Source organism: Oryctolagus cuniculus, chromosome 6, assembly GCF_051225735.1.
Source record: "Oryctolagus cuniculus isolate XC-2025 breed Fujian yellow rabbit chromosome 6, ASM5122573v1, whole genome shotgun sequence".
Taxonomy (NCBI): domain Eukaryota; kingdom Metazoa; phylum Chordata; class Mammalia; order Lagomorpha; family Leporidae; genus Oryctolagus; species Oryctolagus cuniculus.
Window position 1 is genome coordinate 152,769,622 of NC_142872.1, and position 6,000 is coordinate 152,775,621.

General features: G+C 39.8%; 1 long non-coding RNA gene across 2 annotated transcripts in view; it reads left to right on the forward strand.

The window, feature by feature from the left end:
- LOC149126336 (uncharacterized) overlaps positions 1-5,778 on the forward strand; it is a 114,191-nt gene extending 108,413 nt beyond the window's left edge. The window contains exon 4 of one of the 2 annotated variants that reach the window (XR_016235928.1): positions 4,397-5,682. This is a non-coding gene — a long non-coding RNA (uncharacterized LOC149126336). Of the gene's footprint in view, positions 1-4,396 lie in introns of both variants that reach the window. The other variant, XR_016235926.1, reaches the window with a different exon arrangement.
- The last annotated feature ends 222 nt before the right edge of the window (positions 5,779-6,000 follow it).

The following is a 6,000-nucleotide window of genomic DNA, read 5'->3' on the forward strand; positions in this document are numbered from 1 at the left end:
TTTTTTTGATGATTAGCCATGGTGTATTTTATCTAAAAACAGTTTAGATGGAAATTAAAATCAATGGGTGCATTTTATCATTTATGCACTCAATAAATCTGGTGAAAAAACTACTAAGCTAAAAAACAAAACATAACAAAAGTTATGAGCAAAGGAAAAGCCTTAGCCAAGTTAATCCTAATGAAGGCACCAAGTTAACCCAAATAAAATCGCTGACAGCTATTTCATGGTGAACAAAAGCTACAAAATTCCATTATTATAAGATGCATCTTAATTTCAGAGACAAATGTGTTCAGAATCCAGTTAATATGATTGCAATTATCTCTGAGTGGTCAGATCAGGGTGACCTTACCTTTTGTGATTTTATTGTGATTTTTAGTTTTTCAATAATTTTGTAGCTATGCATAAATTAATTATTTTCAGAAATAACTTACTAAACTCTTTGTATATCACATTATGTTAGATTGTGCAATATAGTAGTCTATGGTTGGTAGCATCTTCTAACACATTGATTTGGCTTTCTTAACATGCAGAGAGAGAATACTTGCCAAGTCTGATAAATGTAAGTTCAAATACTGGTTACCACGTTCTAAGCATGTATTCCTGGTGGTTTTACTTATGTAAGTCTCGGTTTTGTCAGGTGGAAAATGTAAATATTAACATCTGCTCACTTGTAGCATCTTCATTCAATGAATACTTAGTGAATGTTTGTTCTGCCGCAGACACTATGTCTGTTCATGGGGACATAGTGGTGAGTAAAACCAACATCATCATCTTCTTCAGGAGCTTCCAACGTTCAGACACAAATTCTAACAAATTTTGAGGACCAAAAGTACAGGGTGCGCTGACAGAATGCAGCAGGGATAATGGATGTAATATTTGAGCTGGATGTGAAGGAAGAGTATAAATTAGGCACAGGGAAGGGGCTGACTATGGAGAATGTGTCAGAAAGAGAAGACAGCTGGGAGTTGGGAGGAAGGGTGATTTTCCTGCAGAGGAAACCAGAGGCTACAGTGGCGGGACTCGGCCAAAGGTGGTTTTTGATGGACAATGGATCTAGCGAACAGCTGAATAGATTACAAAAGATTCAGAAGCCTTACTAAGGAACTGGGATGTTTTCCCAAAGCAGTGGGAAACTACCCAAGGATGTTTTTAATGACATGTAATAATTGCACAAATTTATGAGATAAAATTAATATTTTGATGCATGTATTTATTGTGTACTGATCAAATTAGGGTGATTAGCAAATCAGTCACTTCAAATATTTATTACTTCTTTGTGCTAAAACATTCAAAATCCTCCCTTTTAGCTAATTTGAGGTAATAAATTGTTATGGACTATAAGCACTTTTTTTTTACAATCACCAAGACCTGTGTAATAATCAGAACCTATTCCACCTAACTATAAATTTGTACTTGTTGACATACCTCTCCCGAAACCTCCCTACCTGCTACACTCTCCAGTCTCTGCTAACCATTATACTGCTCTTGACATCTGACATGAACTGCTTCAGATTCCACATGTGAGATCAGTGGTATTTGTCTTTCTGTCCCTGGTTTATTTCATGTGAACATAATATTCTCCAAGCCCATTTATGTTATTGCAAATAAAAATACATCATATTTTTATAGATGAATGGTGTTCTTTGGTATATGTACTGCTTTTTCTTTTTCAGTTGGTGTGTATTTGGGTTGATTTTCTGTCTTGGTTTTATATATATATATCCAATAATAAGATCACCAGATCACATGGAAGTTCTATTCTTAGTATTTTGGGGAACTCTTAGAAACTCTCATATAATTTTCTATAATGGCTTGCCGGCGCCGCGGCTCACTAGGCTAATCCTCCGCCTAGCGGCGCCGGCACACCGGGTTCTAGTCCCGGTCGGGGCGCCGGATTCTGTCCCGGTTGCCCCTCTTCCAGGCCAGCCCTCTGCTGTGGCCAGGGAGTGCAGTGGAGGATGGCCCAGGTGCTTGGTCCCTGCACCCCATGGGAGACCAGGAAAAGCACCTGGCTCCTGGCTCCTGCCATCGGATCAGCGCGGTGCGCCGGCCGCAGCACGCTGGCCGCGGCGGCCATTGGAGGGTGAACCAACGGCAAAAGGAAGACCTTTCCCTCTGTCTCTCTCTCTCACTGTCCACTCTGCCTGTCAAAAAAAAAAAAATTTCTATAATGGCTATACTAATTAACATTCCTGTGATGAATGCCAACAGTGTACTAAGTTTCCCTTTTATCCACATCCTTGTCAACACCTGTTGTCTTTTGTCTTAATGATAGCCCTTCTAGCTGGAGTGAAGTGATGTCTCTTTGTGGATTTGATTTGCATTTCCCTGAGATATTGATGTTGAGTATTTTCTCTTATTTATTTATTTTCCCCGAAGAAACCTCCCCCTATTTAATGAGCACAGATTTAATAAGTACAACTCTAGGAATATAGTGAATCCCCCCAATCACACCCACCCTTTCACTTCCACTCCCACCCCACCTTCTCCTCCCTCTCCCATTCCCAGTCCCATTCTCCATTAAGATTCATTTTCAACTAGCTTTTTACACAGAAGACCAACTCCATACTAAGTAAATATTTCAACAATTTCCACACACACATACACACACACAAAACTTTTCCAGAACAAGTTTTACAGTTAATTCTCATAATACAACTCATAGAGGACAGAAGTCCTGCACGAAGAGTAAGTGTACAGTGACTCCTGTTGTTCATTTTACAATTAACACTCTTAGGTATGATGTCAGTGATCACCAGAGGCTCCTGGCTTTAGCTGCCTAGGCTATGGAAGTCTTCAGAATCTACAGTCTCCATCAGTATTTAGACAAGGCCATAAACAAAGTGGAAGCTCTCTCCTCCCTTCAGAGAAAAGTACATCCTTCCTTGAAGGTCACTTCAAGGAAGTGGGCTGATTCTGAGGCCAGAGTGCTATTTAGGACATTTGCCATTCTATGAGTCTGCTGTGTATCCCACTTCCCATGATGGATTGTTCTCTCCCTTTTTGATTCTATCAGTATTCGCAGACACTAGTCTTGTTTGTGTGATCCCTTTGACTCTTAGACCTATCAGTGTGATCAACTGTGAACTGAAATTGATCACTTGGACTAGTGAGATGGCATTGGTACATGCCACCTTGATGGGATTGTATTGGAATCCCCTGGCACGATTCTAACTCCACCATTTGGGGCAAGTCCGATTGAGCATGTCCCAAATTGTACATCTCCTTCCTCTCTTATTTCCACTCTTATATTTAACAGGGATCTCTTTTCAGTTAAAATTTAAACACCTAAGAATAAATGCGTGTTAATTACAGAGTTAAACCAATAGTATTAATCCTTTATATAGGACATTTTTTTGCCACAATGTTGTGGCTTTTCATGCCTGAAAGAGCATTTTTTCTTATACGCATTGCCGGTATGCATTTCTTTGAAAAATGTATGTTCAGGTCTTTAAAATTTTTATTTATTTTTATTTGAGAGACAAAGAGGGAGACGGAGAAGGAGGGTTCCCCTCTGCTGGTTCACGCTACAAATGTCCACAATGCTGAGCATCCTAAGCCAAAGCTTAGAGTTCGGAACTCTATCCAGGTCTTCGATGTAGGAGGCAGGGACCCAACTATTTGAGTTATCACCACTACACCTGTGGTCTACATTAACAATAAGCTCTGATCAGGAGCCAGAGGCAAGCACTGAACCCAGCATTCTGATATGTGAATGTTCCATCCAGACCTTTCCCCCAATTTTATGATATCATTAGTTTTTATTTTGTTATTGAGTTATTCATATATTCTAGATACTAATTTGTTATTATGTAAGATGTAGAGTTTGCAATATTACATTGTATAGGTTGCCCCTTTGCTCTATTTATTGTTCCTTTTGCTGTAAAGAAGCTTTTGAGTTTGATATAATCCCATTTGTCTGTTTTTGTTTTTGTTGCCTGTGCTTCTGGAATCTCATCGAAAAAACCAGGGCCCATGCCAATGTCCTGAAGTGTTTCCTCTATGTTTTCTTATAATAGTTTCAGGTCTCACACATCTTTACCTTTTTTGAGTTTGTTTTGGTATGTGATGAGAGATATAGATCTATCTAATTCTTTGCATGTGAATATCCAGTTCTCCCAGAACCATTTTTTCTTTCCCCAAAGTGTATATTGTCAGTGTTGAAAATAGCTGCTGTGGACATGTAGATATAGTTCTGAGCTATCTACCCTGTTCCTTTGCTCTATGAGTCTGCTTTTATGTTAATACCATATTGTTTTATTTCATATAGTGTTTGAAGTATATTTTGATGTCCCATAGTGTGATGTCTCCAGCATTGTTCTTTTTGTTTAAGATTGATTTGACTATTTGGGGTTTTTTGTGGTTCTATAAATTTTAAGATTATTCTTTTCAGGGCCAGCACTGTGGTGCAGTGGGTCAATGCCCTGGCCTGAAGTGCTGGCATCCATAGTGGCGCCAGTTCAAGACTTGGATGCTCCAGTTCCTGTCCAGCTCTCTGCTATGGCCTGGGAAAGCAGTAGAAGATGGCCCAAGTCCTTGGGCCCCTGCACCTAAGTGGGAGACCCGGAAGAAGCTCCTGGCTTCTGGCTTTGGATCGGCACAGCTCCAGCCACTGCGGCCAATTGGGGAGTGAACCGCCAGATGGAAGAACTCTCTCTCTCTCTCTTTCTCTCTCTCTCTCTCTCTCTGTGTGTGTGTGTGTGTGTGTAAAACTCTGACTTTCATTAAAATAAAATAAATCTTTGGATAAAGTATTACAAAAAAAATCTTAGGTGTTTACATTTTAATTGAAAAGTGATCCCTGTTAAATATAAGAGTGGGAATATGAGAGGAAGGAGATGTACAATTTGGGACATGCTCAATCGGACTTGCCCCAAATGGTGGAGTTAGAATCGTGCCAGGGGATTCCAATACAATCCCATCAAGGTGGCATGTACCAATGCCATCTCACTAGTCCAAGTGATCAATTTCAGTTCACAGTTGATCACACTGATAGGTCTAAGAGTCAAAGAGATCACACAAACAAGACTAGTGTCTGTGAATACTAACTGATAGAATCAAAAAGGGAGAGAATGATCCATCATGGGAAGTGGGATACACAGCAGACTCATAGAATGGCAGATGTCCTAAATAGCACTCTGGCCTCAGAATCAGCCCTTAAGGCATTCAGAAATGGCTGAAGAGCCCATGAGAGTATTTTAGGCAGGGAAAGCCAAGACACCCTGGAAAAAAAAAAAAAGAAGACCTAAACGAAAGATCTCTGCAAGTGAGATCCCAGTGGAAAGAATGGGCCATCAAAGAAGGAGGTACCTTTCTCTGAAGGGAGGAGAGAACTTCCACTTTGACTATGACCCTGTCGGAATAAGATCGAAGTCGGCGAACTCAAAAGGCTTCCATAGCCTTGGCAACTCATGACTAGAACCTAGGGAGATTACTGACGCCATAAACAAGAGTGTCAACAACAGGAGTCATTGTGTAATTACTTCTCATGTGGGATCTGTCCTTAATGTGTTGTCCAATGTGAAGTAATGCTATAACTAGTACTGAGACAGTATGTTACACTTTGTGTTTCTGTGTGGGTATAAACTGATGAAATCTTTACTTAATATATACTGAATCAATCTTCTGTATATAAAGATAATTGAAAATGAATCTTGATGTGAATGGAATGGGAGAGGGAGCGGGAGATGGGAGGGATGCGAGTGGGAGGGAAATTATGGGAGTGGGGGAAGCCATTGTAATCCATAAACTGTACTTTGGAAATTTATGTTTACTAAATACAAAAATAAAATAAATCTTTAAAAAAAGATTATTCTTTTCTATTTCTGTGGATAATTCACTGGTACTTTGAATAGGGATGGCACTGTCTGTCTAGATACCGTTGGTTAATTGATGTTCATGACATAATTGGGTCTGCAATCTAAACTAGCATTCGGGCTTTCAGTAAGGAGATCATTTTAAAGCAAGGCAAATGTGGACCCTAGGAACACTGAATGA